Source organism: Strix uralensis, chromosome 15, assembly GCF_047716275.1.
Source record: "Strix uralensis isolate ZFMK-TIS-50842 chromosome 15, bStrUra1, whole genome shotgun sequence".
NCBI lineage: Eukaryota > Metazoa > Chordata > Aves > Strigiformes > Strigidae > Strix > Strix uralensis.
This window is the reverse complement of record NC_133986.1, coordinates 1,488,249-1,513,734: the sequence shown is the minus strand read 5'-3', so window position 1 is coordinate 1,513,734 and position 25,486 is coordinate 1,488,249. Positions and strand designations below refer to the sequence as shown.

The 25,486-nt window shown below is 40.4% G+C and overlaps 1 long non-coding RNA gene across 1 annotated transcript in view; it reads right to left on the bottom strand.

The window, feature by feature from the left end:
- LOC141950295 (uncharacterized) overlaps positions 1-25,486 on the bottom strand; it is a 79,163-nt gene that overhangs the window by 19,607 nt on the left and 34,070 nt on the right. The window contains exon 2 of the long non-coding RNA XR_012630989.1: positions 17,478-17,587. This is a non-coding gene — a long non-coding RNA (uncharacterized LOC141950295). The remainder of the gene's footprint in view (positions 1-17,477; positions 17,588-25,486) is intronic.

Below are 25,486 nucleotides of genomic sequence, written 5' to 3'. Positions count from 1 at the left end.
GAATCCTTTGTGACATGATGCAAGAGCACTGCGGAAACAAGGGGTCCCTATGGGATGACATATGTAATGCTTTCTCTGTGAGCTTTTCTGAGGAAACGGAGTTAGTATGAAACTGTTTTAGAAAAAACACTTTATAAATTAATTGTAATGCGTGTTATCCTTGCAAATCAATAAAACATAGAAAAAGTTGCCTGTAGGCAGCACAGTAATGTGTTAAATGAAGCTAAAATAATATACAAAGATGTCTGTGACAGATATTTAATCTTATTTAACATTAAGGAAAATTGTAGAAGGAAGTACAAAAATGTTTTTTTGTATTAAGAATCTTGAGACAAATTTGCATCTAGAAACAGTCTCTGGGGTTTTGGGGGAGAAATAGTTTGAATCATTTGTCTTCACTTTCTGCTTTGTACATCTCCATTGTATTCATACGTACTCACCCCTCAAAGACCATTTGTATGCCATTTAAAACTGGCCTTTTAGATGCAGGTGAATTGCTGTAGTACAGGGGTGTTTGGAATTGTGCTAAGCATTGAAGGAGGCTTGATAAGGATCTTGATTTATCAATTATGTTGTCAATATTTTTTGTGAAAATGAGAATTATTCAAGAGGTTTTACTAAAACAGTTTTCTGAGTTCTTGAACAGCTCTAAACACAACACTTGTAGTTCACAACATACCTAGGGTTATAAGGAAATGTATTTGATGCTTGAAATACTCTTGTGTTACCGTGTGCAGAGCCAGATGCAGCCCCAGTCTAAATGGGAAAATATGTACCCACATCAGTATGTTACACAGCGAGCACAGGCTGGACTTCTTGATGGGAAGGAACAGGATGGAAAGGTTGCCTATAACACCCACTGGGAAGTTTCTGCCCAGGGTATCACTAAGTTATGGGCCAGGTTAGAGATACATATTCATTTCTGGCTTCCAGATTGCCTATTGTTTTTCAAATAGTTAAGCAGTTAATCTGTATTTTATAGCTTTTTTCATTTATTTTCTTTCTGGAAACCCTTTCCGATGCCAAAATGAGTTCTTATGCTTTCAGTCCCCATTCTTTAGATTCCTAGAGTACCACCTTTATTAAAAAAAAAAAAAGAAATATACTCTGGAAAGGTCTGCTCTGATTCTTAGCAGCAAAGATCTCTTACGCAGACTGTATGTCCACTGCATAATAAGGGCTTTTTATACTGTTTTCATAATATTATTTGCTGGTTACCCTTGGAGAAACTTCACCATCTGGACTGTTGTTCAAATATCATACATAAATTGTGTTTCTGCTTCTGTGATGTATCTTATTAATTCTTCCATCCCCAGTGTAGAAGCAAGGAGAAACCCTTTGAGTCTTATCTAACATAATTTTAAAAAACCCTAATCTCTCACTAGTCACTGTCTAGAATTATTTCAGTTTTCTTTGTACTGCTGGTGCTGACCAAAATCTGTGTCAAGATTTGCCTTTTTGTTTTCCTTCTTGTTAAAACTGTATTTAAAGATGATGGTTAATACATCACTGTGTTGTGTATTTATAGCTATTAACTATGGCATCATTCCAAGTTCTATTTTAGGACATCTTTTGTTCAGTTTGTGTGGTGTTCCTTTTTTTTTTTCCCCTGCAGTGTGATGGGGACTTCTGTGCCTCTGCAGTGTTGTCTTATTTTAAGCTTTCTGTAAAAACTCAGAAGATGTATCATCATCATTATGGTGATTGTCTGACATAGTTGAGTAACTGCATCTCTTAATGTTTAGAAAGTAAAGCTGCTCATCAGGCTTTTTGGTCTAAACCTTCTCATGTTGATCTCTTAAAAAAAGATACCTTGTTTCTCCAATTGTTTCTAGTATTTTAGTATTTTACTGGAATGTTTGGTTTTTATTTTTTTATCTCAGATTTCCCGGGAGGTAAAGATGGCATATTTTTATCTGAAATATATACCAGAAATTTGCTGATGAGCTTGTGGTATGTATGCTTGCGCCTTCCCACAGGGATTATTTTTGAGCTCGAGGTTTCCGGATCAAGTTACAGAATAGGCTCCAGATGGTCTGGAATCCTTCTTTAACAATCTATAGATAATTAAACATTCAGCAGAAACTATACTGTTTTTAAAACTGAGCACGGTCTTTCAGAAAAGCAGTGTATTGATTTTTAGCTTTACTTTCAATAATTTATATAATTTGTTTCATTGCTTGGTGTTTTTCATTGCTGGTCCTTGCATCTATTTTAGTAGTCTCTTTTCTACTGTGGTGCAGTGGCTGGTAGGCACCTTGTATCTTACTTTTCAGTCAATAAAAGAAATAAATAATATCTCTGTGGGCTATAGCTTGTTTGTTTTCTAAGTTACCATGAAGGGGAGAAGAGTAAGATTGTGCTGTGGCAATCTCTACTTGCCAATTGATATAATGGAACAAGAAAGAGAGGTGGATCTGTGCATCATGCTACACAAAGTGAAGCAGATCGTGATTTACTTTCATGGGCCTGACTTTAGGGTAAAATATAATCAGGCTATATGCTGGCTTGGGCTAAACTGTCTTTTTTGTATCCGAATGTGAACAGAACATTTAGTACAGATAGTCTTTCTGACTACCTGTAGTCAGAGAGACATATCAAAGAATAAATACTTGCACTCATCTCTAAAGAGAGCAGATTCTGCTCCTTAATGAATAGGATCAAACCAGCATTCCCAATGAGGTTTTTCTATCATGTAGTCAAATCAGTATTAAGTATTAATTGTTATTTATTAAACAGTGGAAGTTATTAAACAATGAGCATTGTTTATTCCACTCAAGCACTGTTATAAAAGTGTTTCCTCATTATTCTGGAACTGAGGGGCCACAACATTGTAGGAATATTTTATAGTGCAAAAATAGGCAAATAACAGTAAAAAAATAATAAATACTTTTTCTGCTTCTTACATGCCCAAAGATGGTTCATAGCACTATTGCAACTCCTTGAACAAAGTTTGACTCACATTAACTCTAGATCTGATTCAATAAAACATTATCAGGCTTCTGTGACACAGTTAGGACCATGCTTATTATGTATTTTGCTGATTAAAAGCCCGTGTATTCTTCAGTTCTTGAGATAATCTTCAGAAACAGATATTGGATCTGTATTATCCTGCAGTTTTTCCATAGGAATGGTTAGGTGAGTTAAGAAAATAGCTACTGAATGTCTTTACAATGAAGTACTAATATTCAAAAGCCTGCGGGTTGATTGATACATAGCATGCTGCTGCTGAAACCTCAGGTCTCTTCATGATATTTTGCTGAACTTGGTGTGCTCTGGGAATAATACTGTAGTTTTGGAACAAGTTGGGTTCACAGTCATCCGTCTAAACATTACCTTAAGGCATTTTAGTAACATTCAGAAATTTTCTTACTACCAAGACTTCTGTTGAATAGGTGTCTGATACCAGTATGGACTATTTCTGCTGAATGAGTATCAGGTGTTGTGATAGAGTTAGAAAATGGTACAGGAGGACACCAGCATGTACAGAAAATCTTTGACACTAAAACAATTTTGCGTCATTGCCACTGATGTTAATGGTGACATCAGCAGAGAGAACAGCCTTGAATGAAAATACAGCTGAATAACTTCTAGGAATATCAATAGGGTCCCACTGGACCTAACTTTTTGGAAAAGTGCTTAAACACGTACTTGATTCTGAATACAGTGTTACTGCTGGCTTCCCTTATACTGCCTGACTTTCTGAAGCTAAGCATGTGTGTCTCTTTCAAAGAAGGGAGGCTTAAAGAAAAATCCTGCGCAAGTCACTGAGATAGGTAGGTGCTGTCTTGAAAATATTTTTCCTTCTCAGTTGATAACTGGACATAAATTGGCCATAGCAGTCCAAGGCGTAAAGGTTTCACACTGTTACATGCATATTTCCTCAGTTATCAAGGTCAGATAAATCACATCTTAAAAAATACTTATGAATTACTTTAAAAATGTCTTAATATATGAAAAATTATATCCCTTATAAATGTGAAAATAATGTTTTTTTCAAATAGTATTTTTGTTCTAGAGGCCTATGGGCCACTTCATGGCAAAGAAAAGCAGCTAGCTGTGAACAGTCTCTTACAGGATCTCATTTAAAGCATATTAAAGTCACTGGGAGGCCAGGTGACTTGGGAGTTCAGAGACTGCATGCTGTTCTGGGACTTTTTTCACATTTGTGAGGGCATATTTATTTAACTAGAAGAGAAGTCTGAGAGCAACTGGAGGCAAATTCAGACATATACAGAAAAATGCAATGTATTGTTTTCAGTGTAATTGAATACAAGGTGGACTTAATGAAGTTTCTGGACTGTTCAAGTTAGGACATTGCAGTTGAGTTGCTTTTTAATTGAAAATTTAATGTACATAACATCTTAAAACTAGCTGTGTGAGATCTGCAAACTTATGAGTCTTTAGTCTACAGCAAATTTTAATCACTGATCTCTGGAACAAATTCTGTTGTAAATTTTAGTGATATATTATGAAGGCAGAAAAACTTTTTCTGTGGTACTGCATTACTGAAAGTTAAGTAATGCCATCAACATAGCGTTGCAGGAGTGCCCAGCCTCCACACCTGGCTGTCCTGTAGCCTTACCCATTCTATCTCCTGGCATCAACAATTATTGTGTTGATTGCCATGGGTGGTGTGAGCCCTTCATTCCCATCTCCCACCCCACCTGTCCTGAAGGAGTGTCATTTCCTTTGATCTGAGCCCTAAGGAAAGGGGATGAGACAACCTGGATTCTGCCAGGCTGCTGTGCTAGTACAACAGGAGTTGGCCCTCAGATGGTCTCTGAGGTCCCTGGGGCCTGGAGGTGGTATTTCTTCAGTCTGAGGATGGGAAGGTTACCCAACGGGTGGGTGAAGGTGAAGCCAGACCCTCTGTGGTGATGCATGAAGAACAGCAACAGATTAAGCAAATGAGTTAGACAGCAGTTCTTTTGGAGGAGCAGAAAATGGCAGTACTGCCAGGAAGAAGGACTGGCCTTCAGCATGAAGGTCCCTTCTAGTTGCTTCATGAGGATTTCTTTCCAAGGTTGGGCAATAAACAGTTTTAAAAAACCCAAAACATTAAACCAAGAAAATAACAGTTAAAAAGTTTTCTTCCTCTCTTATTGGGTACTGTGGTGACTGCATCTGGACCCCTGTCTGCTCCTGGTTTCCCCAGTCCAGGAAAGACACTGATGTGTGGGGTGTGGGCCCAGCCTTCGCGATGGTGAGAGGCTGGGGCACATGGCACACAAGGGCAGGCTGAGAGGACTGCCTCTGGTCATGAGGGTGGGGAGACACTGAAGCAGGTTGCTTCCATCCCTGGAAGTGTTCAAGTTGAGGTTGACTGTGGCTCTGAGCAATGTAATCTAGTGAACGATACCTGTCGGCCTCACCTCTGTGTCTGGGATGATCATGGAACAGATCCTCCTAGAAGCTATGTCAAAGCACATGATGGACAGGGAGGTGATTTGAGACAGCCAGCATAGCTTCACCAAGGGCAAGTCTTGTCTGACCAACCGAGAGGCTTTCTATGATGGAGTGACTACAGCAGTGGACAAAGGAAGAGCTATGGATGTCATCCGTCTGGACTCCTGTAAGGCCTTTGACATGGTCCCCCACAACATCCTTCTCTCTAAATTGGAGAGCTGTGGATTTGAGGGATGGACTGTTTGTTGGATAAGGAATTGGCTGGATGGTCACACCCAGAGAGCAGTGGTCAATGGCTCAATGTCCAGATGGAGATCAGTGAGTGGTGTCCCTTAGGGGTCCATACTGGGACCAGTACTGTTTAATATCTTCATCAACGACATAGTGGGATCGAGTGCACCCTCAACCAGTTTACAGATGACTCCAAGCTGAGTGGTGCTGTTGACACGCCTGAGGGATGAGATGCCGTTCAGAGGTAACTGGACAAGCTTGAGAAGTGGACCCCTGTGAACCTCGTGAGGTTCAACAAAGCCAAGTTCAAGGTCCTGCCTCTGGGTTGAGGCAACCCCCAGGTATCAAGACAGGTTGGAGGACGAAGGGATTGAGAGCAGCCCTGCAGAGAAGGACTTGCAGGTATTGGTAGATGAAAAGCTGGCCATGAGCTGGAAATGTGCACTCACAGCCCAGAAAGCCAACCGTGGTCCTGGGCCGCATCAAAAGAAGCATGGCCAGCAGGTTGAGGGAGGGGATTCTGCCCCTCTGCTCTCATGAGACCCCACCTGCAGTGCTGCGTCCAGCTCTGGAGTCCTCAGCACAGGAAAGACATGGACCTGGTGGAGCTGGTCCAGAGGAAGCCACAAAAATGATCAGAGGGCGGGAGCACCTCCCCTGTGAGGGCAGGCTGAGAGAGTTGGGGGTGTTCAGCTGGAGAAGAGGAGGTTCCGGGGAGACCTTATTGTGGCCTTCCAGTAGCTAAAGGGGGCTTATGAGAAAGATGGAGACAGACTTTTTAATAGGGCCCGTAGCAATAGGACAAGGGGTAATGGTTTTAAAACTGAAAGAGGGTAGGTTCAGACTAGATATAAGCAAGAAATTTTGTACCATGAGGGTGGTGAAACACTGGAACAGGTTGACCAGAGAGATGGTAGATGCCCCAGCCCGGGAAACGTTCCAGGCCAGGCTGGACGGGGCTCTGAGCAACCTGATCTAGTTGAAGATGTCCCTGCTCGTTGCATGGGGTTGAACTAGATGACCTTTAAAGGTTCCTTCCAACCCAAACTATTTTATGATTCTGTGATTCCCACAGGTAAACCCCACTGCAATACTGCAAACTGTGTAGTTGTCAGAAAAATTGGTTGGCTGTGCCTGCAATGTAAATGCTTAGCTATAAGTTAAGAATTCTAAGAACTGGGCCATAACTACTGTGAACCTGTAGATGTTCCACATGTTAGAAGTTCTATGTAGTGTGAGTGAGGAAAACATATGTGTCCAAAATACAATAAATTTGTACAGAAATACCTACAGCTGTATCTCAGGTGAGTTTCAGTAAGGTAAGTGCATTCAAAAAGAAACAACCAAAAAGCAAGTTCCTGGATAAGTGCCTAAATTAGTTTTGCTTGCCAGAAGTCATTAATTGCACTAGACTTTATTATCAGGCGATCCACATTTGCTTCATGTTTATATTTGTACTGTGTTTATATGCAACTGAAAAGGCCTTAGTATAAGATTTGCAATGTGTAATGTTAATGAGTCTCATGAGAAAAAATATTATAAGTTTACATCACGTTGTTTAACATGATTTTGAAGGCAGAAAAAGGTCTCCGGAATTACTGGTAAAAATTGCAGATGGGGATGTTTGTTAGTAAAACTTCCCTTCCTGTGGGTGTTAAAATATTGCTGTATGGACTGGGGTATTCCAGTGAATCTTAGTGAGTCTGAAAGCCAGAAGCTCACTGTTGTGCAATGTGCTTGCAATGAATCTTGTCATCTGTAAATCCAAGTTCTTTCTTTTAAAGGTCAAAACTGCCAGGAAGCATCGGTGCACCTGGTATTAACTTTCATTATTTCCACTGGCATTGAGAGAGGAGATAGAAATCATCAAGTGTTTCCAAAATTAGATACAGTATTACAGTCTCTCCCAGGTCCTTGAGTCTCTCCTATGAGTCATTTCATTTTGTGTGCGTTTCTGTTCACATTAGTACAAATAGAGCCTGTACTTGTATTCCATTCCTGATGAGATTTAGAAATTGAATTAAGCAGAAAGGGTGTATTTCAGTCTGGGCACCTTCATCATTTTAGCCCTGTTGTTAGGGGAGTGGCAGAAAACTGAGTGGCAGAACTCCCTCCGACAGATTATTAGATAAATGCTTCTCATCCATAGCAGGGCTGAGGTGTTTTAACTTAACTGTAACTTCATCCCAGTGATTAAAATTATGTCCTCCTCACTGAGCAGAAAAAGGCTTAATAACAGGGTGGTTTAAAACTTTGTCCAGATACAATGAACAGAAAGAACAGAAATGATAAATAAAATGAAGAATATTTCCTACTCCTCCTTTCTTTTTAGTTAAGCTTCTTTAATCATGTTGGGGAAGTCTCTACCTGCACTTCTGTTTGTATCATCCTGCACTACTGTTTGTGGAAACAGTCCCACAGAAATCTGTGAAATTTGTATGACCAGTGTTTTACTGAGAACGTCGAAGCGAGCACTCTAACCAAAGGCATTTGAACCATGGTTATAACGTGGGTCATGCATTGTCTGACTGGATCTTCTAAAAATGATGGGTTTACTGCTCTGAACGGGACTGATAAGAGCTAGCTGCTACCACAGTGATGGAGTTTAAAGATGGAAACCAGGGAGGTGAGGCTCCGTAATGGCTTTTCTCCTTTCTAGTTTTAATCATCAGTAAATTTCACTTTTATGAGTGAAGTTAGATTGCCATTGAAAATCCTAACTTTTTTTCCTACGTCAGTAGAGTTCTACTTTTAATACTGTTCCTATAATTCTCAAAACCAAGTTTAACCTCCCAGGTAAAGTCTGATGTAGTATCTAGTGTGGCACATGCTACTTGTGAAATCACCACTACTGCCATCCACACGTGGATGGCAACTAATAGACAATAAATGCATTGGTTTAGTTGGATATGTTAATTTTAATAATTATTAAGTCAAAGATTGATGACTATATAAAAGTAAAAGGAGCATCACCAGTGTTGTTTTGCAGGTTAATATCACACAGATCAGGAGAAAGTTCTTCATAAAGAAGTAATTTTCTTTGCACACTATCCACAGGATTTTGTGGTATGTTCTGGTTTGATTGTGGGTTTTTTGGACTCCACTAGGCAAAACTGGATGTACAGCATGGTCTCCATAATGTTGCTGGTCTAAGAAGGCATACGTAGTCTGTTATTGATCCATGGAAACATACTGCTGTTCTGTATTTTTAGTTAATAATTAGATGATGATGGTGTGTGGTGGGCTACCAGGTATTTTAGGGTTACTAGTAAACACCAGGGAAATATTACTGTAGAGGATGTGATGGCAGCTTGTAACTGGGTTGTCCTGTAACACTTGTGACCATATGATTGTGAAAGATGTATAAAATGCTCTCGTGAGGCTCATGGCATTTGAAGTATTTATATAACCATTAGAACTAGAAATGTTTTCTCTGGGTTGTCTTAAATGTAGAAGTGACAGCTCTGATGTTTCTAGGAAGTGTAACTCTACCTTGTATGCCTAGAACAACTATGTAGTAAATAAACAGTAATCCCAAAAGGTTTCACACTTCAGTGAATACAGACATGGTATTATAACCACAGAATGTGCTGTGGATGTCCAGGATCTGAGGCATATGTTCTCCACCAAGTATGCTCACTGTGTAGTAGTCTCCAATCAACAGTACAGCTTCAACTTGTCCAGAAACCTAACAAAGTACAGGAATTTTTCTCACTCTGGATAAGACTGGGGAAAAAACATGTGTCAGCTTTTCCCAACAATATCCCTTCTGCAGTTGTTAGGGAAAAAAAAAAAAAAACAAAACAAAACAACAAACCACAAACCCCAACTCTGTCTTTTTACAGTAGTTTCATATAACTTAATATTAAGAATTCTTATTTTTCCCTATAGGCATTAACACCTATTTAGCTTTTATGAGCCGAATAGTTGAGCTCAAGTTGCTGAAGTTTGCCTGCCCTAAGTTTGACTTCACTGGATGTTATTGAGCTGAATGTTTTCTGCTTCTGAGAATGTTAAATTAGTTGTGAGCTTGCCTAAGCGATGCTCACTGGGCGAGTTGCAGATATTTCAGTCTGACTTTCTTGTCTTCTTCCCAGTTATATTTAGGGAGATGTTTCTAACAGTGGTTGCCTATGAGATGGAAAAAATAATGTATGTTTCCGAAGGTGGGGCTTTACACACAGTACTAGGTTGAATCTCAATCTGATTTGAGTGAAGTACTGTATGGTTTCATTCTGAACATAGGTCTGTATGAAAAGAGTTTTTCTTAAAGTTGTTTCTCTCTCTGTGTTTATGCATCCCAGGTCTTCTTTCAGAGATAATGAAATATTATACTCTCTGTAGGGTATTAAGCTTCTGTAAAAGCTTTAGGTCACCTATGTATGAAGAATGAAATCTTGACTTGCAAGAAAATCGTAAGAAAGGTGTTTCAATAGTCGCTTAACCTTGCATTTTATCTGAAGTCTAAGTATGCTTAGCCTTGTCTCTGAGCATACCTCTCAGTACTTGGCATATCTCTTCGAACTAGATTCTTGGGCTTGGCCTATTAACCCTGAGTATGTATCTGTATATTAAGATCGAATAACCTCTGAAACGAACAGACCAAACAATTTTAGGTGGTGGTTTTCCAGGCCTTGAAGAACTCCAGGTTGTCAATATGTAGAGATGCACTGATGGAGCACTCTGTCACACATCTCCCAGTATGTAATGTAACATTAATTACATTATATCCTTTTGTATGGTCTGAAGTGCACAATAAATTCTCGTTCTTTTAAAAATGTGTTCTAATATATTGTCTTAAAGATCTAAAGCCTTGACTGTGTAAAACACATAGTTCCAGCATTTTGGGGGTGGGGGTTGTGTTCTTTTGTTTTTTTAAAACCTGCATTACTTTTCTCTTCCCTGCAGTTTAGAGTATAAATCAACTCCTGGTATGGTAACTGTCCTGGTTTGAGTGAGTGGCAGGGGTTTTTTTGGTAGCAGGGGCTACAGCAGTGTCCCCCTGTGAGAAGCTTCTCAAAGCTACCTTGGCTCCAAGTTGGACCCACTTTTGCACCAAGGCTGGGCCAGTTCGCTGTGCCTCTGCCGTAATGTATTTGAGAAGGGGAACCTGGGAGGGGTTGGGTGAGTTGTGAGGAGAAGTTGTGAGGAGAACATGTGTGTGAACACCGAGGTCAGTGGAAGGAAGGAGGAGAAGGGAGGGAGGGGTGCTGGAGCAGAGACTCCCCTGTATTCCATGGCGGGACAGCAGGGCCGCCCCCCTGCCACCACGGGGGTCTTTGGTGGAGCACAGACGGATCTGCGGCCTGTGGGGGCCCCACGTTAGGACAGGTGACTGCGCCTGAAGAAGGCCGGGAGCCCATGGGAAGGAGGCCCTGCTGTTGTAGCTCAGCACTGGGAGGACTGAAACACATGGGGTGACCCACACGCCCGTGGGAGAGACTCCTGCTGGAGTTGGTTTGTGGAGGACTGTCTCCTGTGAGAGGGGACCTCGCTGGAGCATGGGAGAAATGCCAGAAATTTCCTCCCCACTGAAGTGTAAGAAGTGGCAGGACTGACTGCACCCCCCATTCCCTGCCCCCTGCACCACTGCGGGGCAGGAGGTGGAGATACCAGGAGCAAAGCTGAGCCTGGGAAGAAGGGAGGGGTGGGAGAAGGTGGTTTCAAGATGTGGTAATGCTGCTCACTGTCCTACTCTGTTAAGTGCTGTTGTCAGTGTCTGTATTAAATTTATGTTCTTTTTTCTCGCCCTAATGAGTCTGTATTTTGTCTGTGCCTTAAAGGATAAGGCCATCCCTCCTTGTCCTTATCTCAATTTCCTGGGTCTTTCACTTCCCTCCTTCTCAGCACTGGGGGGAAAGGAGGGAGCGAGCAGCTGCATGGTACTCCATTGCCCTCTGAGCAAAAACCACAGCAGTAATAATCCTAGAGTGGAAGGGGATTTTTTTTAGACACCTGTAATCTTAAATAGCTAAACAAAGCAGAAAAAAGTTGTAATGAAAAAAAACTACCCTTCAGCTGAGACCTTTTTATACTGAGCTTTAGCCTGGAGCACATTTTTATAGGTGAGTTATGAACCTGTAAAACAATGTCTCTTGTAAAGCAGAGTCAATGATCTATAATAGGTGACAGCAGACCTTATGGTCTAAAACATCCTAGAACTGGTTTGAAATACTTAATGGATATTTTAAGCACATAAAGTCTAGAGCTATGTGAAGTTTCACTGGCTGTTTGATTCTCTGGGGGACATGTTGTGGGTGACTGATGACTATTTGTTAAAGTCAGCAAAAATTAATTCAGCTCATAAGAAACGCATTTGTGGTGAGGGATTCTGGAATCATCCTTAAGAAGCATTATGGTTTAAAACAAAAAGGGAGTCTCTTATTTAAAATACATGCTAGTCACAAGTCACCAATTTAATACCACATCATAGAAATTTTGGACATGTAGAGGATCTCATCTGTCATGCAACTCATATTCTGTTCAAGCTCTCTTCTATATTTATTAGCCTTTGCTAATATAACTGTATTTTTTATTTAAAAGCTTATGATATTTTAATCACTATTAATAAAAAGGTAGCTTCAAATAAATAGGATGTATAAAACAAAAGGCTCATTCCTTTTGTCCAAACTTTACCTTAGACAGAATTCTTCACTCAGGCAGAACTTCCACCAAAATCAGTTCAGTTCAGCAATGCTCAGCTCAGAATCAGGTTAGGTTGAGTATTGAGTGTAAAACCATGTTCTGCCCTAGGAAAGCTGTGTTACTGATCTATACTAATGACGCTGACTGGCAAAGATTATGAAGCCAAAATCCCATTTATGTTTTAGCTGAAAAAAAAAAGGAGGAACAGGGAACCTTTCCTCCTACTTGCCTTCCCAAGACAGGAAGGAACATGGAGGACATCTCTTTCCACTGAATTTCTTAGCATTTGTTCAGATTTGTGACCCAAGGCAATGAGGATGGGAGGAGATGGGCCAGCCCCATACCAAAATCCCTCTGGACAGTTGCCAGGGAGCCCCGGGTGCGTGCTGCCAGCCAGTCAGTCCCATGGCTGCCCTGGTCTTGCCAAGCGAGAGGAGCAGTCCCTGTCAGAGCATGGCTGGGAGCATGGGGGTGCAAGCTTCTGCTTAACCCCTATGCTATGGCCCCTCACTGGGACTTACTCAAGCAAGGGATGAACAGGCCTTAAATTCTATATTTTGGCTTAATTGTTGTTGTTGTTGTTAAGAATGGTTACTCAGAGACAGGTGAAGCGGGAGGAGGAGGGGTGTGGGCAGCACTGGTAGAGTTTTTTCCCTTAGGAAATGCTATCCCAAGTAAGATGATTTCAGTATATCTGTAACAGACAGGGATTCAGGCTAAGATGGTGACAAGGAAGGGAATGATATTGTCAGTTACTTTTAATAAAACTTTTCTTCAGTGATAGATTAGAGATAGGAAACCATAAATGAGGCTGTCAACTGACAAGGCTTTGCCTGCAAATGCAATGTTATGAAGGTAAGCTTTTTCAGTGACATTCTCTATCTCAAGCTACCAGCAGATTAAGCAAGTCATTTCTATTGCTATTGACACTGATGCAGTATTGTTTCTTTCTCATATCTTTTATATGCCTTGTCAGTAAAAAATACGATAATTCCCTTCCTAGTCACCAGAGGTGGTTCTAGAAGGCATCAGGGGATGGTGAGTCATTTTCCTTGCTCGCAGCAGAGTGGACACTCGTGGCTAGATGAGCCTGTGTCCTGGATATTGCTGATGTTCTGCACTGATGAAGGGCTCTTACAAGCTTCTGCTTGGGATACACATAGCTAAAACAATAGAAGGTAGCAGACAAAAATCAGTCTTCCCATCCACATTGCTTACAGTCAATATATTAGTTAAATGTCCACAAGCTTGTGGATTTTCTTTTAAAGATGCTCTTTTTTCCACTTTGTGATATATGAAAGGAAGCTTAAGTGGGGAGGATTTTTAAGCATTTTGTAAGAAGTTTCAGCAAGTGGTAGGGGAAAAATGGGATTTTGACATAATCAATGCCAAGCAACATTCTCTAGAAATTAAATAGAAAGGAATTGTATGCGCAATCCCCAGCTCTGGTGATATAAAAAGGACCTTAGAGAGAGGAAACAGTTTAATAAATATCCTTGCCCATGGCTGTTTTTCAAAGACTGTAGAGGGTAACTTGTGTAATGGCTCACATCAGCCCTACTTTTAGCCCTGACATGAGGAACATATAGCAGTATAATAAAAATAATAGCCCAAGGGTGAGATGGGGATGTAGCTGAAGTATACTGTGCTACAGCTGTTTCCTAGGGCCTGGAAAGGGGTTCTGAGAAACAAAGTGTAAGCTAGGGCTAACTAAGCCTGTACCAGGGTCTAGGAAGACATGCAGCCTCACCTAAAGCCTGAGGAACACAAAGAAGGGGGTTCAGAATTGCTTTTCTCCTGCTTGGTTTCTGTCCTGAGGACCTCATTTGGAATAGAAACAATTTCTTATCCAACTCTAACTGCAAAACAAATTGCTTGAAGGCTGTCAAGTGTGTGTGGAGGACCTGAAAGCTTTAACTGACAGGTGAAACCTAACTGCACATTTCCATGGGAAATGCAATGGCAGAAAGAGTTTTCAAGATGGATAATATGCATGGATAATATTTTGGTTTTGTACATTTTTTTTTAAGATTTCTAGTTTTCTCCATGTTCCAGTCTGCTGCAGTCACTGCATGCTTCAGACAAAACCTGGGAGAGTGAATCTATCATAATGTGACATGACAGGCCCATGACATCTGTGTTTGAACATTATTCTCCAGAAAAGAAACAGTGCATTAAAGAAGCCTTGTTCATGGGGTATACCACTCACTCCCTGACAAGCCTCCCTTTTAGTTCATAAAGAGACTATTAGGGATGGTGATGAACCATGCTAGTCCATTTACTAGCATAACAGGAATTATTAACTCTAATAAATGTATTATTATGTAGCCATTAGGTATCAGTTATAAAACTGCTTAATGTCTGCATGATTACTTGTAAATGGATTTGGAAAGGAGCTAAATTGGTTATTTATTGACCATACTGAACAGCATTATTTATTGACTTGGCTCAGTAAGTTTGTTTTTTCAAGCTGAATGAATTTCTAAGTTTGTAATGCTCTAGCCAGTGTGTAAGTTGAGTCAGGAAAATGACGTTTTTCTGAAACTTAGAGTAAATAGGATTCTAGAATGAACTGAGTTTCTCTTTCCTTTCAAGTTCACGAACTAATTACTTTTAAATGTGCTTCTGAGACAAAAATCTGAGAAACTAGAAAATCTAATACTAGCTACATTGAGATACTGCTTCCAGGTAGCACATGGTCCTATGAGTCAGCAGTAGACAAGGCTGAGGCATACGCAGACTGTATCACTAAAGCTAGCACACATGTCACTTCTGCCTGGGTGCTCTGCTTGGTAGATCATTTGCTGTATCAATACTTGAAAAATTGCTTCTACAATACTTTAAAAGACTGAAGCAAGTAAACAAGCTTAATTTCATGGGATGTAGTCTTCCCACTGAAGTTGATCATATTCATGTCCACTATATAAAAACTAATTTTATTCTGATTATTTTCCAGAAAAGAAAGGCTGAGGGTACAGCTTACTGATTGAATTCTAACAGACAAAGGCAAGGCAAGAAAAACACTGAGGGAAAGTCATCAAGTGCCAGAGTTTGCTGTTTGCTTCTTCAGTAATACTTAATGCATGTTAAACATTTAGTGCATTTAATCTAATAGAGAGACGTTGCACATGTATGTGCTCCCAGACTATCAGAAGAAGAAGCATTTTAGCACTCTTGAAATACGTTGAATTGCCTTTAAATACGGAAGACTTTCATGGACATAATAGGGATTTTTGAAGCTCTTGCATTTGGGGGATTTTGGGGTTTTGTTCAGTAGTAAAAACAAGTTGTTCTTGTGAAACAGATCAGTATTATTTGGCTTCTATTTCTGGTAAGTAGAGAGCTCAGACTTTGAATTAAATATTGTGTAAAAAAATTCTACAGATTGTGGTAGGAAGAGATAGAGAGTTGGCATAATAGTGAAAAGACTGCACTTTATCAAGTTGAGTGTATTAAAGACCTTCAAGAGGTCAGAGGGTATGCAAAAGCTAATGAAGGTCAATATTTAAAAGGCATTGCAGAATTTAAGCTGTTGGATGTGATGTGCTGGAAGGGTGAAGCCACTTTTCCCTCACTACTCTTGCCTGCTCTTCTCTGTTGCCTTGCTCTTTCCTTGCAGCAGGGCAAAGGCCATACTGTGGTGTGTTCTTGACTATTAGAACAGATCCAGTAAGGACAATCACTGCTTTAAAAACAAAAACAACCAAAACAACAAATGACCGTTATTATGAGGCCAATCCCATGTGATTGGTGTCTTTTTATTTCCCCTGGGCTGCAGACAAAGTTGCAGAAGATGTGCCTGAATTGTTCCTAAAGCCACAGCTCCTGGGAAAGGGTTTGAAGGCCTAAAGATATTGCTGAATCTCTATGAGTATTTGGCCTTTTCCTTGCCGTATTTGCCAGTATTTAGTGAAAGATGGAATAGGGGTCTGGTGTTCCAGTGGTGTAAGACTTAGAAACAGTTGGAAATTTATCAGCTAAATGCTTTTTTCTTTTCAACTGAAGACTAAACTTTTCATAGAATCATAGAACACTGGGTTGAAAGGGACCTCAAAGACCATCTGGTCCAACCTTTCTTGGCAAAAGCACGGTCTAGACAAGATGGCCCAGCACCTCTGTCCAGCTGAATCTTAGAAGTGTCCAATGTTGGAGAATCCACCACTTCCCTGGGGACATTATTCCAGTTCTCATTGTGAAAAATTTTCCTCTTGTGTGCAATTGGAATCTCCCCAGGACTAACTTGTACCCATTACCCCCATCCTTTCCTTGTCTTTTTTACACAACAGAATTGGTTTCAACCACAAAAAAGGAATTTATATTTTTAACAATGTTTGTGTTGAAATCTACACCACCACCCCCCTTTTCTTGAAGGAAAACCTACTATTATTTGCAGTAAAAAAACATGTATGCTTTGATGTTGAAGCAAACGTGGAGCAAAAAATGCATCAAACCCAAGCTGGATATTTTCAGATAATTGAAACGGAATGCTCATCTAAAGTTAAACCCTTCCCACCCCATCTTCTATCTCCAAAATGCTTTGTAGTTCACTGTTAAGGCTTGAGGAACATTTTTCTCGATTTACAGCTCTATTACACAAGTGATTGATTTATCAGTTTAAGGGGAGGCAGTTTGCTGACATTTGCTTTGCCAACACACTGCCACCCACAGCAGTATTCACAGGTCCTCAAGGATATAGGAGGGAGGAAGCCTTCCCTGTAACTTAATTTTTAAAACATAAAACCTGTTTCTGGTGCTCTGAGCAACTTTAATAAGAATATTTTTGAAGAGCTGCTGTCTGCTAATCCAACATTTAACTTGCTTTGTTTTTACATTGCTCTTTAACGAAATAGCTGCACCATAGTTTAAGAGGTAAAAGACATTAAAAAAAAAAAAATCCATGTTAGGCTTTTTCAGCTCTAATTCCCAAAAGGGGAGAAATCAAACCAAATATTCTTGGGAGTTACACAGAATATTTTTTGCCATTGTTTAAGTTGTCTTACCACTGTACTTTGGAATTTGCTTGTCTTTCGTTGAGTATATACTTTCTTCTGGAACAAAAGTGTCAAAGCAATTCTTTTTAGAAGTGTCTTGAGACTTTTGACTGTGGTGCATAAATTGCTCTACTGTATGACCATTCGTTTGAGTAGTGGTAGACTTCTTGTTTTTCTTTAAGCACACAGTAATGAGGTTACCTGAATCAAGTAGGTAGAGTTCACTGTACTGTGAAGGAGACTTCCGAGCTGTAGTTATGAGTTGCAGAACAACAGTGCCAGGTGTGAAGTGGAGCAGAGAAGCTCTCTGTCTGTGGGAAAGCAAAGATCTTATTGGAGCTTGCTTTTTAACAGTGGACAGTACAGATACAGCAAAAGAAAGATCCCTCTTATTAACTTAAACCGAACAAACACAGCCAGACTCTTTCTGTTAGCACAAGTAATTTTGCATAGTCAAGTAGAAAGAATCATACATACTGTACTATTTCTTCTAAAGCTAGTAGTCTCTTCCTTAGACAATATAGATAACTTTGGGTTTGAATTTTATTATTCTGATCTACTAGTTTTGTCAAAACCACCTTACTATTACATATTGACTCTTAGAATGATGAATTCATAGAAGCTTTATTGAAGTTATTCTTTTGCATGGGTGTAATTGATGGGAGACTTGACTGAGTGCCTTGGAAAGAGAGAATGTAAAACATAAAATGAAGAAGCATGTACTCTGTCAGCAGGGTTTCTCATATAAATAAGCTTATGTTAATGTTATGTTTCATCATTTGTCATAATATCAGGATGAATCCTTTCATGCGAACATAGGATTTAAATAAAATTAATAAGAACTTTAGTATAACTTCTGCAGTAACACTTAAGGGAACAAATGAATGTAATATGCATAATTATTTTCCTGTGATTGCAGTGAGAGACTTAGTTGTTGGTCCTTTATTTGCATTTGACACAGAATTCAATTCTCTAATATTTTCCCGTGCCATTCCCCCAGTGTTCTGCATTAGACAAATCTGCATCTTCAGGTAAGTGCTATTTTCAGCAGTGCAATTAGGATACTGCAGAAAGGAAGCAGGAACATCTCTCTTGGTCTCCTGGTAGGTTGGGTTGTGCCAGTACTGTAGGTTATAGAGCATACAAGACTGCTTGGGGAAGTGAGCTTAGTGACTGCAGTTTGCTTATCTTGGTAGGCATTCAAAATGTTGGGATGGTGTCTGTTTATTCTTTGTATTATGAAAGTAGATTCTGACAAAAATTTAGGTTGTTCAAAATGAATTCTGTATATACACCAATGAATGAGGCAAGATGGAAGAGAAGAAAAACACCTTAAAAAGGAAAACTCAAGTCTGGGTGCACTAAAGTGATGTTTCATATTGCTATACTTGTTAACAAGCCTTGCTTGTCTTTCATATCCAATTCAGTCTTGTAGTCCGTATTTAGAGAAAAACTTTCAGGGATAGCACTCAGATTCTCGGCACTTTTGAAATTCAGAAGCATAAATAAAATTTGTACCCAGCTATGAACCATCTGTACTGTGTGATAATATTCTAAGCCTTGGGAAGAGCTATGGATGTCATCCGTCTGGACTCCTGTAAGGCCTTTGACATGGTCCCCCACAACATCCTTCTCTCTAAATTGGAGAGCTGTGGATTTGAGGGATGGACTGTTTGTTGGATAAGGAATTGGCTGGATGGTCACACCCAGAGAGCAGTGGTCAATGGCTCAATGTCCAGATGGAGATCAGTGAGTGGTGTCCCTCAGGGGTCCATACTGGGACCAGTACTGTTTAATATCTTCATCAACGACATAGTGGGATCGAGTGCACCCTCAACCAGTTTACAGATGACTCCAAGCTGAGTGGTGCTGTTGACACGCCTGAGGGATGAGATGCCGTTCAGAGGTAACTGGACAAGCTTGAGAAGTGGACCCCTGTGAACCTCGTGAGGTTCAACAAAGCCAAGTTCAAGGTCCTGCCTCTGGGTTGAGGCAACCCCCAGGTATCAAGACAGGTTGGAGGACGAAGGGATTGAGAGCAGCCCTGCAGAGAAGGACTTGCAGGTATTGGTAGATGAAAAGCTGGCCATGAGCTGGAAATGTGCACTCACAGCCCAGAAAGCCAACCGTGGTCCTGGGCCGCATCAAAAGAAGCATGGCCAGCAGGTTGAGGGAGGGGATTCTGCCCCTCTGCTCTCATGAGACCCCACCTGCAGTGCTGCGTCCAGCTCTGGAGTCCTCAGCACAGGAAAGACATGGACCTGGTGGAGCTGGTCCAGAGGAAGCCACAAAAATGATCAGAGGGCGGGAGCACCTCCCCTGTGAGGGCAGGCTGAGAGAGTTGGGGGTGTTCAGCTGGAGAAGAGGAGGTTCCGGGGAGACCTTATTGTGGCCTTCCAGTAGCTAAAGGGGGCTTATGAGAAAGATGGAGACAGACTTTTTAATAGGGCCCGTAGCAATAGGACAAGGGGTAATGGTTTTAAAACTGAAAGAGGGTAGGTTCAGACTAGATATAAGCAAGAAATTTTGTACCATGAGGGTGGTGAAACACTGGAACAGGTTGACCAGAGAGATGGTAGATGCCCCAGCCCGGGAAACATTCCAGGCCAGGCTGGACGGGGCTCTGAGCAACCTGATCTAGTTGAAGATGTCCCTGCTCGTTGCATGGGGTTGAACTAGATGACCTTTAAAGGTTCCTTCCAACCCAAACTATTTTATGATTCTATGATTATGAATTCTGAATGTGTCTCATTTCACTACATCAAAATGCATCTTTAGAGAGAGTTGTTTTTAAACCTTCTTATGTTCTGCCTCTTCACTTGGCTGCTCTGTTACTGTCTGTCCTAAACTGGCTCTCTGTACACTGTGCAGTGAATTATATAATCATTCTTTTTCACTGAAGATCAAACATCAGAAACCCTATTCTACTGATTTTTTTGAATCTGCCAGGTTCTGGTGTGCCTTTGCAAGCACACCATCAGTGAAATTGTCAGAAGACCATGGTGTGTGAAGACCTGTATGAGCTGCATCTTCTGCCATCTATTCTGCTATTAAAACAAATTCTTTTGATTTCCTGACATTACTGGAGACACCATTTCCACAGGTGGGAACTTATAAACTGTGATCTTGTTATTGGACAATATGTTATTTGTGCTGATGAATTATTTAGGCAATGGTGACCCATCTCTTTAACGTAACTTCTCTGGGCTGTTGGTGAAAAGAGTAGCCTAGACCACTTCATTCTGTTGCTTTTTTGTGCTGTCATGAGCTTATGTGCTACGTATAGCAGCTGTGCAGAGTAGTTAATCTGAAAAATAAACTGAGAGTTTGTGATGTTTAACTGGCTTGAGTTCACCTCCCAGCCTCATGAATACTGGAGCTTACACAGAGAAGGTGGTGGGACCGAGTGGCTGTGCTCAAGTCAAAGGGCAGGTGACAGGATCTTGTTTCTGGAAACTGTGTCATCATGGCAGGAAAAATATGGTGTTTGGCTGGGCAAAGAAAGGCACTGGGGAGAAATATGTGAAAATGCCCAGTGTATTGAATATCACTGTTTCAGGACAGACAGCATGCAAAGCATGCTTGGATTTTGGGGGATATGTAAGAACTCTAAATCTGGATAGAAAGACTTAATTTTGAGAGAGTGAGAGTTGCTTTATTGAGGATAAAATGGATATTGCAGAAGGACTGAAAACTTCACTGAAATTTTCAGCTCATTGAAGTCTAAGACCTTAATTTCGTTCTTTGAATCAATATGTATGTATCCAAGAAAATCCTTCCTTTATGATGTATGGGTATGATGCTGAAGTCAAAACACACATGCTGTCTGCAGGCCATACAGAGGTGAGATGACAGACTCATCAAGCTATTTTTTAAATTGTGTGATGCTTGAAGGGAAGGGGCACAGATTATGATTACTTTAATTGTACAGATCAGTATGTTTCCCTGTAGCCCAACAAGCACTTCAAAACTGATCAGTCTTCCTGCACTGTTTCAGATTCACCATTGCTTAAAGCACCCAGCACTGCTGGTAGTTACCATCCTGGAAAATGTTACTTTTCAAATATGTTGTCAAATTGCAGGTCATACATGAATCAAAGCACACCTAATCCCTTAAACAGCTGAGGTACTTCCTTGCAAACCTTTTTGAAATTATCCTTGGCCCATGAATGCAAACTGTGGCATTGACACACAGACTTGCTTTCAAAGTTATAAATATCTTAGTTCTTATTGTTGTCATGGAATCTGTGGCATATTCCTACAAGGAGGAATGTGCTTGTCACACCAGACAGTGCAGTCAATATATTGTTTACCCTTTCCCCATTCTGATTCTTAGTTTATAGCAATGCCTTGTCCAGGTGTGATGGAGGCTTTTTTATGATATTTCTCTGACATGAAGATGAGACCATTAACTCTCACCTGTCTTTCAGAATGGTTTCTGCAGCTCTGACTTCCCATACCAGTTTTCACTGATCCAATCTGACTGCTATGGAAATCCTGTTTTTAATTGCAACAGAAACTCCAAACCAGAAATTGTACAGATCTGAAACATGAATTTATTCATTCCTAGTGTTCATCTAGCCCCTGACAGTTATCACAGGACTGAGCAGCTCTGGGAAGTGATTGGACATTTCCAAATGGTGTACTTTCTGTTGAATATGATGATTTTTACCATATACCTTTCACATTGTAAATCAGATATGCCACTGTATATGGTTTGATGAATAACTCCGGAAGTCAAACTAAAGAGACAAAATGAAGAGGGGCAAAAATAACTTGCTTATTCTAGTCATAGGAGTGGTAATTCTTTCAAGAGGTGCAGGGATAGGATTTTGTTTGAAAGGTGAATTGCTGTTGGCTACAAGTCACTACTATTTGCGATATGCCTTTGTGTCTATACCTTTAACAGTCCTCCCTCTGCTGAAATTGCCTGTGATTTCAGAAGCTAGGGTCCAAATGAGAACACAGATGTGCAGCAAGTTAAAATGTATCTGTGCTGCTCTTAAGGAACCATTTCTGGGATGGGATACTCTTTTTTCAAAAAAAAACCCAAAAAAAACAAACAAACCAAAACTAACCAACTAACCTGAACTTCCCCTTCTACACACATGCTGGAGTCTAGTTGTCACCCTGTAAGGTGAAGCTGAAGGATCAGCAAATATGTCTTTTGCCTGGTATTTATCTGACCTTTGCAAACAGGTGCTGGTTGTTTAACACCCTGTTATTTCCTAGCTTGGGGATGCTGCCCCACATCCTTTTATCCCTTCTGAATCATTATCTGTAACAGCTTGACATGAATGAGGCTTCATGGGACTCATTACAATCCCTTGTCCCTATTGGAATGGCATGATGGAGATAAACTGATAGAGTTGTATGGGAAAGACTTGCACTACAGTGTTGATACTGTTATTGTCTGGATAAATAGGATACTTGAGCTGCCTGCTAATAATCTGGCAGCTGCCTGTTAATAACCTTTCATAAAATTCAAACATTTTAGAAATTCTGTGCTCTGGTAGCAGTCCCATCTGTAATAGATGGGGAGTTTCTAAGATGATGATGATCAATTGTTGTTCATGAACAGAAATTAACATAATATTCAGTTAGAAATTATTTAGTTTAGATATTATGATAAGAGATTTACATACATTAGGAACTGGGGAATATTTCAGAAGAGGAAGAACAGGAAGGAAGGGTTGAAACCTTGGTTAGAAAGGAGCCAGGCTGCTGGCTCTGAAAACTTAAGTGCTAAGAACTGGGAGGAAGCTGGCAGATGTGGAGGAGCACAGATGTCAGATGGCTGTGATCCCCCAAAATGGCCATGACTACTGTTCAGTGCGTGTCTGAAAAGGCTGGGAAGAAAGCACAACTGCAAATCAGAGTCCTTCCTATGTCAGTTGACAATGTGTCCAGTATAGTTGGCAACAGGCCAAGGGCAAAATTTGCCCATGCTAGAAGCCTGGAAAATGAGATGGGAGAACTGGGATGCTTGGTTTCATATGATGAGCCTAACAGAGGCAGCTCGGAGACCTTGCAGAAAGAGGGTAATTGGTATGTGTGATGTTCCCAGGCTATCAACTTTACACAATTTGATAGAATAAGATGTGCATGTGGCGGGGTTGCATTGTTTTTGGAGTCTAAAATGAAGTGTAACAATGAAATTGTTGAAAAAGAGAAAATGGTATGAAATCCCTGTGGTTGGAAGTATCACACTGTAATAGTAAAGTAACATTTGGACTGTATAATTACCTCAACCTTCAATCAGGATATAGATAGAGGATAGAGTTTAGAGAACCTGCAAATTCAGGACAGGTACTAATATTGGGATGTTTCAGCTACCAACAGAACTAACGCCTCATCATCTATGACAGGACATAGAAATAATTTTTTTGGAGGTAGTCAGTAGCTGCTTTCCAGAACTAGTCTTTAACCCCAGAAAAGATCTGTTCTGTTTTTGGTCCTGAATAGTCCTGAACAGGGCCAGTTCAAGAAATATGTGGGAGAGCTGATCTGTAATAGCAATTAGGTTTAACACTGCAGCAGAAGAGACTAAACAAAATAAATCCAGAACACAAGTGTTTAATTTAAAGAAAGGGAACTGCATACTAATAAAGCAACTGGTCAAAAGGAAGAGAAAGCATTAAGGGAGGAGCAGGCAAGAAGCCTAGAGATAGTCTAGACACTTTTAAAAAATACTGTGATAGAAATTAAGACAAACTCTGTGCTGAAATTTGAAAAGAAAACAGAGTGGTCCAGTAAAAACCCTCTATGGCTCAATAGAAAATTAAGGTGATTATCATGTAGAAAGGACTGGCATTTATGACGAAAGGTTTGTCCTCCAGAAGAGAACAGGAAAGTCCATAACTCATGGCAGATCAAATATAACCAGGAAATTAAGAAGAGTAAGAGAGAATTTGAGGAGTACCTTGCATAAGATGCAAAAAAAAAAAATCATAGTTAAAAGTTATTTCAATATAAGAAAACAGGGAAGATTGCAGAGTCTGTCCTGTCCACAAAAATGGCTCTAGAAAGGATGCTGGGAATGATGGACCATGAGTCTGACTTCTATCCTTCAAAAGATGGTAAACTTGATAATAAAGATTAAGATTACTGAGCATATAGATAAAACTGTTGGGAAGAAAGATCTCTATCAGAGTTGGATAAACATGAGAAATAAGAGAAAACCAAGTTTCTCAGCCACTCTTTCAGTTATCTGAATTGGCTCAAGGTGCCTCTGATTACTATACCAGGTACTTGCATCTGCCATGCAGTCTCACCCATGATGACTTTTCTCTGTTTTGTTTTCATTAGTCTAAAGCAAGACAAAAATCTGTATTTTTAGGAGTCACTAGGGAAATAAATTATGATGTTTCTCCAGGGAGAAGGTCAAATAAGAAGGGAGTGAATAGCAGGATATCTGTAATGACATAGTGTGCATGTTGTTGGTGAGGAAGGACTGGGTGGTGTGTAGACCAGATGACAAAGGAATTTTGGAGAATGTGTCCCATACATAGGAGGCAGCAAAGCAGGAAGGATGGATGGAAATAGAAGTGTATGTGTATGAAATGTCTGTGGCATATGCAGAAGCAAGGAGTGCATGTGATATATGAAGGAAAGCAATTCCTTAGATGGGTATTTTCTGGTGTGGGGTGTCGTGGCTGTCCTTCCTACATGCAGTTGACCATGTGGCCTCCTTGGCTACTCTGTGTGGACCCCATGCCTGCTGCTTTCCCAATGGGTCTAACTCTAGATTTGTGCCTGTCGTTATTGCATGCATACAGGGGGCTTGGATGATGGCCAAAAGGGGTGGTGAATGTAAAGCAGAGACTGAAGTTGGCTTCAAAGGTATGGACAATAAGGACTCTCTGTTCTTGGATCTTGGGCTTTGCCTTCTTTGGACTTAAAAATAACCTTTGACAACACTGAGCAGCTCCTTAAGAGGGATCATTTTTACATTTGTAACTGCAGAGGCTGCTGCGGTAACTAAATATACAATGAGGTCATAAGGTCTAAACAGAGCTCAGGATCTTGATAAATTTAAAGGAAGCATATTTGTAAAGTGTTTGAACAAATAAACCAAATACTACATGGCAGTTATGGAATCATCAAAGCTAGAATAACTGGTATTCTAAAATATGCTCTTCAAATAGCACATTTATTACTCAGGGGAGGGTTAAACAGCGCATTCATTTGCAACTAACACCACAGACCCA